The 12,107-nt window shown below is 36.1% G+C and overlaps 1 protein-coding gene across 1 annotated transcript in view; it reads right to left on the bottom strand.

Moving 5' to 3' along the window:
* LOC145982795 (uncharacterized) overlaps positions 1-10,856 on the bottom strand; it is a 39,799-nt gene extending 28,943 nt beyond the window's left edge. The window contains exon 1 of the mRNA XM_083116163.1: positions 10,823-10,856. The gene's annotated coding sequence lies outside the window, so the exon portion shown is untranslated. The remainder of the gene's footprint in view (positions 1-10,822) is intronic.
* Positions 10,857-12,107: the final 1,251 nt, after the last annotated feature.

The raw sequence follows: 12,107 nt of genomic DNA, 5'->3' as shown, positions 1-12,107 counted from the left end.
AAAGAACTGCAGTCCCCCGAGCACCTTCACTGGCCACATGCTTGCTGGTGTTAGTTCCAAAATTTTGTGCTGTCCCAGCATCGTGAGGACAATTTGAGAAATACTTGAAAGCAATATGGAAGCAAATTCCTCTCTCGAAACTAGATGTGACTCAATGTGATGACCACGCATCAACAAATGAAATAACACTTCACAGGAATTGTCCCTCAATATTAATTTACTGACAAATTGTGAGTTTTTCTGGGCCTCCTCGATGATGCAGTGGTAAAGTTGCCACCACGTAATCAAGGGGTCCTGGGTTCAATACCCTCTGGAGGCACATAGTGGTTCAGATCCAACTTTGAACTATAGGTCCAGTCCTGATTAGCCTTACTGTGCATAAAGTGGACTTAAAACACCAACTTGATCAAAATCTATAATTGTAAGTTTTTAAGTTATGCATTGTACAATCTTGTTTCCTTTCACCCTACTTTTAGAGTTTCTGTAAAAGTTACAAAACCAGAGGTCCAAAGTTCAGACCTTGGACAGGTATCATTGTATTATGTCTGTCCCATCGCCATTCCTCCGGCTCATCATTTATCCTCATCGGTCATTGCATTTAACCCAAGAGGTAGAAGAACTGCATAAAATAATAATTTAAAATGATTGATTTGGTTAATATTAATATGCCTTTCTGACACTTTTTGGCTAATCGTGAAGATGAAGATATGGATGAATGATGTGAAATTGATAAGAGGACCATGCCCAGTCCGGAATTAGAACCCAGGACCCCTGACATTATAGTGCACATTGCTTACCACTGCACCATGGAGGTTGTCCCAAATAGATATAGAAAAAACTTGATAAGTAATTTGCTTCTCCATAACTCATTATTATATTACCTAGTCTGGCCATAAATACTGTTACAAACTTTCCACTTGGACTGTACATCCCGTAGTCAAGCTCATGAACCATGCTGGTGCTGACGTTCACTACTGACCATTGTGTGTTCAGCTGTGAAAGAGCAAGTGTATAGGAATGTGTATGAGGCAGCCTATATATGCACGGATGATAGGAATAAACCCAATAGGGATGACGGAAACTTGGAAGAGAGCTAGATAAACTTTTTTAAAAAATGGGATAAAGCCGCCGGGAATACAGATGAGATGGGCTTCCATGTTACCCCTTAAGTTAGGAAAGCCGCCGAGGTGGAAGTTGAATTCACGTTGGATTTATGACTCACGAGCCCCAGTTGGAAAGACTGGAGGGGAGGAGTTTTGAACGCTCTTTTGTTTTAAAAGAGTATTGTGCGGTTTTAGTATGTGTATTTTAGATCATATTTTTAGAAAGTGTCTTTTCCTATACCTTTTGACCTAAATCCTCAACCAACACTTTCTCGATGAGGCACCATGTCAGGTGTCTGTAAACATTGCTTCAACCTGAGGAAGGAGGTAGTATAACCTTCGAAACGTAGTTCGACAAATCTCATGCTTACACACGTAAGTTACTGATTTATAATCTTTTAACCTTTAGTTGATATTCGATTGTCAGCAATTAGCACATTACCAGTATGTCTCCAACATAGTAGGTGCCCCAGGTTTATCTCAAAATGGGGAGAAAAGTGGAATTATAACCAAGGAAAATATTTTAGCATTGCTGGAAGGACTGGAAGTGTGGTGAGGGTGAAAGTGATAGCGGAGAGGGTGAGGGTGAGAGAGTTTCCGAAAATGATGAATCTGTTCACTAGTGTGATGAATCTGTTCACTAGTGTGTCTCGACATTTCTGAAGTTGAACATTCTTGGTGCATCCCGGATCCTCCCAGGAAGAAGAAAAGGCTATAAGAAGAAATTCTGGGCTACAGATTATTTTATCCTGAATGAAGATTATTCATGTCTTCTGAGTGTTTACAAATAGCGACTTCAAACTGTTGGTAGAAGAAACAAATGAAATGAATATGTATTGGTTAGAGGAGTGTACCCAAATAAAATTGTACAATATAAGTTTGTAATGTTAGACAATATGTTTATTAGACAAAATAGGAAAGAATGAAAATCCTCTGAAAACTTTAAAATGTGACTAACATAATAAAAATAAAGGTAACATTATCGTATGAGGGAAACGGATTCCTTCAAATTTCGTTCAAATTTACAGGAGAAAGTACTTACGGAAATCATTTTCTTTAGCGTTGTGGAAGTTCCTGAATATAGATTTTATCCATTTTAATGTGAATGCATGTTGTTTTCTGCGAAAATCTCTGTCAGACACGCTGTTTCTGCTCCCGTCATTTGCTTTCTGCATGAGAATGCAATGTTCCGTGTGTTAAGATGATGAAACCCCGTAGCCAGTGTTTCAGCCTCGCCGTGTTTTCACTAGAACCACGTGTCTAGTATTTTTTTTTTAACTATGCTTGCCTAACCTAACTTAACCTAACCTAACCTTACGGAAAATGGTTTTTGGGGCTAACGTGAATGGTTTGTGGGGCTAACATGAATGGTTTGTGGGGCTAACGTCAATGGTTTGTGGGGCTAACGTCAATGGTTTGTGGGGCTAACGTCAATGGTTTGTGAGGCTAATGTCAATGGTTTGCGACGTATTAGCATAATTTCAAATCCGGGCACGAAAGTAGATATTTTCCTGTGAACGAGGTTGCAACACTGCATAAATCGACAAAACACTCTCAGAATGCCCCCTAAACCAGTACGCTATCACGGCCATAATGTGTTACAGATTCGAAACAACAAGTAACAGTAAGTACTCGTAAATAGAAGATATAGACATTATCTTAGTTAGAAATGCATTATTTCACCTTAAGATATGTTCCGCATTCAAAAATAACACGTTAGCAATGTAAAGAAGTCCGAAATATATGATTCGTAGGTGTTTCCCTCATACGATAATAGTACCAAAATAAATACGTTAATTACAAATTGACAGACATGTAAGACAGTGCAAATTTTACATGAGAATTGTAAATTAACAGCATAACTTGTATACATCATTGTGTTTGATGGTACAACTAAACAGAATGAAATAAAAAAAGTAATGAGCAACTGACATAACCTTTCATATGTGGACTGAACATGTTAAACCATCCAAAAGGTACACTAAATGTATTCATACCATACACTGATCATAAAAAAACAACAACTTCTACACAGAAGTGTGAACACAGTGGCATGGTTAATTCTCACTTGGGTCATTTAATGAGGTTTTTTCAATGAGGTTATTGCACCCATCATCTCAGATTTTGATGAAACTAGATGTACACCTTCTCTTATGGTTGAAATAAACTCCCTGAATTTTTTTCGCTCAATCTAAAATGGCTATAATTTTAAAGCACTTTGAAATGTCTTCAAGTCCATGTTGTTTGTCACTCTAAACCTGTAATGGACATGGTGCCAGATTGTAGCACAAAGGCATTGCATGGTCCTGTGAACCACCAAATTGAATTTACTATTTCCAAGAGATATCGAAAAGTAGTGACCTTTTTCAGATATTATTACGTGTTTTGGACCTCTTTTATGGAATTATAATAAAATGTTATCCACTAGCTCTATTATTGCCATTTTAATTACTCAATTCATCTAACGCTACAAAAATCTGTCACATATTTGTAAATGACTCCATAAATACACTGCCATATGACTGTAAGTTAAAAATATGCTTTAGTTGTTGAATTATCACAGATCATACATGCAGTTACCCAAAGAGAACAAAATCACATAGTAAATTTAGACAAACAAATTCTGCACAATGTAAAAATAAGGGGATAAGTTCAATGATCACAATGATAGTGGAAATAAGTGTTACAGTATCACTTTTATCAGAATCCAGATCTGATCATTCACTTTCGCTTCCAAATACATCAAGTGTGACAAGGACATTTACACTAAAATGGTATTCTTGGACCAGGTTTCATGCTGAAAGACTTACGTGAAGAGCATCGCAATGTTAGTGGGAACCATGAGTGTCTATTGATATGAAACTAAAATGCAGCGAATGAAGTGACATCAGCGGGTTAAGTGATATTCCAAAATATGAAGCTATTGCTTCTGAAAATGAGAAGGTTGTTCTAGGCCAAAAGTCCCAGGGAGCATGCAAAGCCCGTTAATGCTTTATTTATTATTTTTTCTCCTTAACTAATGATCAGATCTCTTTGAAATTTAACACAAAGCTCAATGATATAAAAGTATAAAGAGATCAATAAACAAATTAAGTTACAAATATTATATATTACAAATAGTAGCCTAATTTTTGTGATGGAAAAAGTAGGTTATGTAAACCTGAATTTTCAGCATGTGTGCATGATGGAACCAAACATTTTTGATGTTGAATGGCATGTCTTTGCAATGATTTTCAACTTTAAAAAAATTTGGTTCCATCATGCCCTCATGCTGAAAATTCAGGTTTTCATAACTAGTTTTTTACAACCTAGTTTTTCCACCACAAAAATTATGCCTTTTTAGACTTTTATAAAATCTATTGATTGCTGATATATTTTTTCTGATATTCTCATTATTTCATTGAGCTTTGTGTAAAATTTCATTGGTTAAGGAGGAAAAAAATAAAATGTAAGGGTATCTTGTGCCGAGGGTCTTAAGAGTGAAAGGCAACATGGATTAAATGACATTTCAAAGTGCTCTAAACTTAAACCCGTTTCTGATTGAGCGAAAACAATTTTAGGGGATTTCCTTCAACTATAAGAGAAGGGTGTACATCAAGTTTCATCAAAATCTGAGATGGTGGATGACAAAATCTTTGATTTATGCATTCATTTGATGTGGAATAACCCTCCTAACAACATTTTTTAACACGGTTTTATCCTTATCAATATGTCTAAGTGTCCTCAAGAAGTTACCTGAGAAACAATAGCATTAAGTACAGAGTATTATTTTAACATTAAAATTTGAAATAATATATGTAATAATTGCAGATACAACTAGGATAAAGCAAGCACAAGTAACAATTACTGTCTAGTAACATACTCAATGGAAAAGCACAATTTTATATCTGTGAAAAATTAAACATAATGATGCATCGAAGTAGCAGAAAATAAAACACCATGGTTTCCAATTTTCAATATACAATACTTCCAATACTGCTCTAGAACATAAACCAAAACATTACGTAACTACACTTTAACTTCTTTCAAATATGTGTAACATCATTGGGTTCAAGAATTAGTACAGATTATGTTTTGGTGCACGTCACATGGTTTAAAGATATCGGTACTATTATCGTATGGGCAAAACACCTACGAATCATATATTTCGGACTTCTTTACATTGCTAACGTGTTGCGGAACATTTCTTAAGGCGAAATAATGCATTTCTAACTAAGATAATGTTTATTTTCTCTATTTACGAGTACTTACTGTTACTTGTTGTTTCGAATCTGTAACACATTATGGCCGTGATAGCATACTGGTTTAGGGGGCGTTCTGAGAGTGTTTTGTCGATTTATGCAGTGGTGCAACCTCGTTCACCGGAAAATATCTACTTTCGTGCCCCTATTTGAAATTATGCTAATACGTCGCATTTACGTGTAGAACTTGTGAAATAACCTTGCGATTTACCACGTTCATTGTCCATAAACAGCAATTCGGAACCATCTTCCTTTCGCAATTCGGAACCATCTTTCTTTCGCAATTCGTTAATGCTCTTCCTTTACGCACAACACTCTTGCAACCTTGAACATTGACGTCAGACGAGGAATGCGTACGTGGTTAGGTTAGGCCTGTTAGGTTAGGTTCCATTAGCATAAATACAAAGAAAAAATAATATTTTCGCTAAGAGACGCATTACCTTTGTATTGCCTAACATGAAAAAGGTCTCTCCTGTGACGTCAGAACACAATGTTGCTACAGTGTTGTGCGATAAGTGACACCCATTCGGGTTGGAACCATCTTTCATTCGTAATTCTCTTCCTTCCAACCTTGAATATTGACGTCAGACGTGAGACGAGGAATGCCTACGTGGTTAGGTTAGGCCTGTTAGGTTAGGTTCCATTAGCATAATTACAAAGAAAAATTATAAAAAAACCTCTCTCCTGTGACGTCGGAACACAATGTTGCTACAATGTTGTGCGATAAGTGACACCCATTCGGAAAAATTGGCTTGTTCCGAACTCGACAGGTGGTTCTAGTGAAAACACGGCGAGGCTGAAACACTGGCTACGGGGTTGCATTGTCTTAACACACGGAACATTGCACTCTCATGCAAAAAGCAAATGGCGTGAGGAGAAACAGCGTGTCGGACAGAGATTTTCGCAGAAAACAACACGCATTCACATTAAAATGGATCAAATCTACATTCAGGAACTTCCAAAACGCTCAAGAAAATGATTTCCGTAAGTACTTTCTCCTGTAAATTTGAAGGAAATTTCAAGGAATCCGTTTTGCCCATACGATAATGTTACCAAGATATCTTGTGCATGCTTAGTGTTTGTAGGATATGATTTGCGTGTCATTTGACGTAGTAATGATCTGAGAGGTGCATGTTCAATATGCATAAATGAATGTTTTTTTTTTAAAGACAAACACCCAGTTGCTGTTGTAGGTTTCCATGACTGGGTTACACTACTCATTCATAACTCCCCAATTTTCTCATGATGGTGAGTGACCACCGGTCCCATACACAGGCTGAAATCTCAGAAGAAAAGTTGTTACGCTTCCTCCAGGATCCTAGAACCTGAGTGCATCCTGTAGCCAGAGGCCAAAGCATGATACCATGATACCACACCAAGCTGCGGGATGCTAGTAACATTAGTTTCTATATTTTGTGTTTGTGTTTCTGACAACATTGACATGTATAGCGTAAATTCAATAAATATTGAGTTTTTCTTGAAATGACAGTTTGCCAAGAAATTATTAGCAATTCCAACATTAATGTCAGTCTGTAATTTGGAGGCAAGATTTTATAGTAGTACATATGAATCAGTAAACCCATGATACACTGAGTAAATAATATTGTGACATTAAGTTATATCAATATCTTGTATCATGGTCTTTAACTTTATTAGTTGTGCATTGAGCAATTGCAATTTTTATTTTATTTTTACAAACTTACCACCATGGCAGAGTAGTTAGTTTGAGTACAGAGAGTTAAGGATTTTGGAATCTCTCTGGGACACATTCTTTTTACATCACTTCCGTGACAGTCAGAATATGACTCTCCAAGAACTTTAAGTGGGAATTACATGTGCAATTTGTATGATTTGATCTTCAAAGTTTCGATATTTAAATTTTCACTTCAAATGCCATCTTCAACCAAGCATTTACAGGGGTGGGAACTAGTCAAGTGGTCAGGTTACAGATTTAGCTGACCACATAGTGAAAAATTACTAATCAATTTATTTACACCATATCAATAAATTTTAAACTTAAAAGTAAAAATTCATTTAAAAAAAACATTAGTTTTCATTATCGTACAAAATGTACATGTACTGATTGTTTAATTCTGAAGTAATCATGGTAGCTACACATACATTTTGTACATGGTTCGATTTCTATTTATGTCTGTTAACACATACTTCTGAAGCCTAGTGTGCATTTTATGGAGAACGATTTTCCCTTCTGCATAATCCGATATGATACTTTGTTTGCAAGCATCCATTCATTTATTGTTGTATTTGATGCAGATTGCTGCTGCCATCAACTTCATGTGCTTTGGGTGCGAAGGAGTATTACATCCCTAAATGCTTTCAATTTAGCTTAAGCTTGTCAGGTTTAGGGCTCTTAGCATTAATAAAGCATCCCTAAGTGCTTTGATTGTCAGGTTAGGTGGGTCAGGTTTGAGACTCTTAACATTAAGATAATGCCCTTAAATCTTCCAGCACCTCATCATGTAATGTTGGGTCTCAAGCACAAAACACCCCTTGAACCTCATATAAAATTCAGTGTCTGAAATTATAACCTACACCTATGGTCCGAGATGACCGAAAACCAAGAATGCAAAATGTGGATGCTCGTGTAAGTTACATTTCAAATCATAATTTCTCCAACTTTTGAATTTACTTTCACAATCTTTCCCAGTATTCAAAAGCACTTCGTAATACTCACATGAAACTTGCAAAAAATCATTAAACATTTGAAACCGTTACCATTTTTTTTAAAGTTGTGTAGCAGATATTCAAATGCAGCACAAGTTCTCTTTAATTTTGTCTTTTGTTTTTACTGAAAAAAATATTATTAATAAATTGTTTTCTTTCTCTATAGTTATCTGCACTTCATCGGTATCAAATTTTTTCTCATTCGCTTCTTCCATTGCTTTCCCCCACTCCTTCTAACATGAGCTGTATTATGTTCATGTCTCAAATTCTCCAGATTCGTTTCTTTGTTTTGCGACATTATTATTTTCATTGCCTAACTCCATCAATTCATAATTTCTCTGTCTTTTCACTTTCTCCCTTCACTCCTGATCTTAAATAGCACAATGTTTATTACAATGTGGAAGTGTAATGAACATGAACTGCTCTTGTCATCTGTAGGAGCTCCAGTATGATATTAACAAAGTGTACCTTGATCTCATAAACATGACATACTGGTTGGAAAAATTACAATATACATATACACACACACACACATATATATATATATATATATCTTGTCTTCAGTGAACAAAAAAAACAATGCGTAAAAAGAAAATGTCACAAACTGCAATTACGCTGACAAAAATATGCTGACCAATTTTAAAAGGCCGAGTCTGCTGCCACGCACGTGTCAGCAGTAAGAATAAGCGTCAAATTTGCTGCTGTGTTACAAATCTTAAGAACAGATTAAGACGAGAGAAATGCAAGTTTATGATTAGTGGGAATGAATGTACAGGTAATTTAGAACCTTTATCTTTAGAAAACATTTAGCGATATTATTTTAATGCTAACAGAACTTAACCTAACCTACTATTATTATTAGAAGAATGCTGAGGGACCTAATCTTAAAACATTTTTGTGAAAGTAATTGCTACAACTTCACAGTATGTGTTACAGACGTAATTGCATACATAGCATGATGAAATCACGATAAGACAAAGACCGAGTCTACTGCCACGTGCATCTTTTTTGAGGTTCCAGCAGAAAAAGAACGTGGCAGCAGACACTGCCATTTTAAAAACTGAAAAATTACAGATTAACATGAAAAACTGACATTAGTTACCATTTTCCACCCTTGCATCTACTATCTAAACTTGCAAATAGGCTACTTCACCTGTATTACATACTCAAAATGTGAGGTATAAATTTTGTCATCTTTAAAATATCCCCTCAATTAAAAATACAGATATAAAATTAAGATTTGATGTACGTTTTCTGTAGAGCAAGGAAAATTTCGGTAACACTTTACTATACCAGAGACGGATTTCTTCAAATTTACAGGAGAAAGTACTTACGCAAATCATTTTCTGTAGCATTGTTGATGTTCGGAAATTTAGTTTTGATCCATTTTAATGCGAATGCATGTGGTTTTGTACGAAAATCTATTTCCGATACGCTATTGCTGCTGCTGTCATTTGCTTTCTGCACGAGAGCACAATACGCTCCGTATATGCTAAATTGAATGAAAGGAGTGCTAATGGAACCTAACCTAACAGGCCTAACCTAACCTAGTAGGCATCCCTCGTCCCCGTGATGGTTCGTGGGGCTATCGTGAATTTTTGGGCTAATGTCAATGGTTTTTGAGGCTACCCGTGGATGGTTTGTGAGAGAGTAAGTACTCGTTAATGTAAGAAATAGACATTATTTTCGTTAGAAATTCATTAATTCACCTAAATAAATGTTCCGCAATGCAGAATAGTACATTAGCAATGTAAAAAATTGCAAAATAAATCATTGATAGGTGTCTCTGGTATAGTAAAGTAGTACTGAGGCATTTTGATGGTAAAAGGCGAACATTCGTGATCGTCAAGGACTTTCTTGTTCCATGTAATGTTTGGAAGCAGTGAAATGATGCAGCATTCGCACATTGTTCGAATCTTAACAAGTTACATGTTGACATAAATTTTTGATTGTTTGAATTTGCTCTCAAGCTACATTAAATCACACCAGTATCAGCCATAAACTATTAACTATCTCCACTAAACATGGTAGACAACATATGACTAAAAGCAAAGTTTATTTCATGCCTGCATTCAGTATAGTGTTAGAACATCCAGTGAAATTTGATACGCGAAATCAGGATGCTAAAATACTTTGAAATTTTGGTACTACTTTACTATACCTGAGACACCTGGGAATCATTTCTTTCGCACTTTTTGACATTGCTAACGTACTATTCTGCATTCCGGAACACTTATTTAGGTGAAATAATTGAATTTGTTAGGAAAGTAATGTATATTTCTTACATTTACGAGTACTAACTGTTCTCGTTTATTTCCACACACAACATGGCGATAGCTTACCGTTGATCGTTCCTTGAGCCAGAAAAACCATTGACGTTAGCCCAAAAATTCACGATAGCCCCAAGAACCATCACGGGGACGAAGTATGCCTGCTAGGTTAGGTTAGGCCTGTTAGGTTTGGTTCCATTAGCACTCCTTTCGTTCAATTTAGCATATACGGACAATACGAGAGCGTATTGTGCTCTCATGCAGGAAGCAAATGGCGGCAGCAGCAATAGCGCGTCGGAAATAGATTTTCGTACAAAACCACATGCATTCGCATAAAAATGAATCAAAATTACATTCCCGAACATCAACAACGCTACAGAAAATGATTTGCGTAAGTACTTTCTCCTGTAAATTTGAAGAAATCTGTCTCAGGTATAGTAACGTGTTACCGAAATTTCTTGTCGAAAAATTGCCAAGAATTTTCCTTAATACTATGTTATACTGTATAATACTATATACATACCATTCAAAAGATAAAGGACATGCTTCAAATCCAAATCAAATCCAACACTTTCGACAGATATTAAGTGTTTATATACACAACTTGTATTCCATCATGCACTGGTTTCACATCCGCTTAGTTGCCTAGGCAACTACCAAATAAGTTTTCGAACAACTGACAAGCGCAACAGACTGTGCGTAGCAACGCTCACATTCGAAGCAGCAGCTTAGCAATGGTTCTCAACCTGCGCGAGGGGGCGGCCCGGTAAATTCGTTTTTTAAACGTCGATGCTCCGATCCGAACTATTTTACTCGTAAAAAGCTTTCTACTTTTATAACTTTATACGTTAATTAATATTTATCCTTGAAATTTAATATCAATAAACAAATTATGCAAGAGAACAGGCATGATATTTTCTAAGGTTAGATTTCATATTTGCCCTCTCACAGAGGCGCAACCACGAATTTTTGTCTGGGAAGATAAACGTGCCAATAATAAATAATAATAATAATAATCGCATTGTTGTTGTTGTTGTTGTTATTATTATTATTATTATTGGCATTTTGCCTGGTATTTTTTCAACACATTCAATTTCACATTAGCCAATAGGTGTGCTACGAGGTGTGTTTCACCTACGTCACAAACTGTTGCATTGTGGGATCGAGCAGCCATGATTGCGGCCGGTTCTTGCAAGCATATGAAATTCAAGCGGGCGGGCAGGAGATTTGACCCTTGTTTACGATGGTACATTGTACAGTATTCGGTTGATTAACAGAAACTCACGTTTAACCTCCAATTTTCCAAGAAAGAACATATTTAAATACACATTACATAACCAATTCTTCCAACTCATAATAACAAACCAGCAGCAAATATGATATACATTCTCTCACACATGTGTGTGCTCCTTTTCATCAAAGCAATTGTTTATACATTTAAAATAAAACTGTTCAGCAGCAACAGTCTGAAGTACATTTTGGTCTCACTTCTCTCTTTAGTAATTTACAATGCATTACAGAAAATAATCACATTGCGAGCTAGGCGAGCAAGAACATATTTACATTCAATTTTTGCAAGCTGAAAACATTATTGATTTAATAGGGCGCAAATAATTTTACATGGCGCCATGGCATTCTCTCTTCTTCAAACTTTCTTCCTTTAGATCGTTCGGTGCTCAGGCCTGACTCCTACCTCCCTCCTAGCTACAGCTCTGAACTTGATGAGACTAAGAACAGCAGGTATTGGTATTGCGAGTGAGGCGAAACGAATTTTTATTTGCCTAAAATTTTGAATCTGTGCCCTCTTA

Source organism: Lepisma saccharinum, chromosome 2, assembly GCF_977018435.1.
Source record: "Lepisma saccharinum chromosome 2, izLepSacc3.1, whole genome shotgun sequence".
Classification (NCBI taxonomy): Eukaryota; Metazoa; Arthropoda; class Insecta; order Zygentoma; family Lepismatidae; genus Lepisma; species Lepisma saccharinum.
This window is presented reverse-complemented; position numbering and strand designations above follow the sequence as displayed.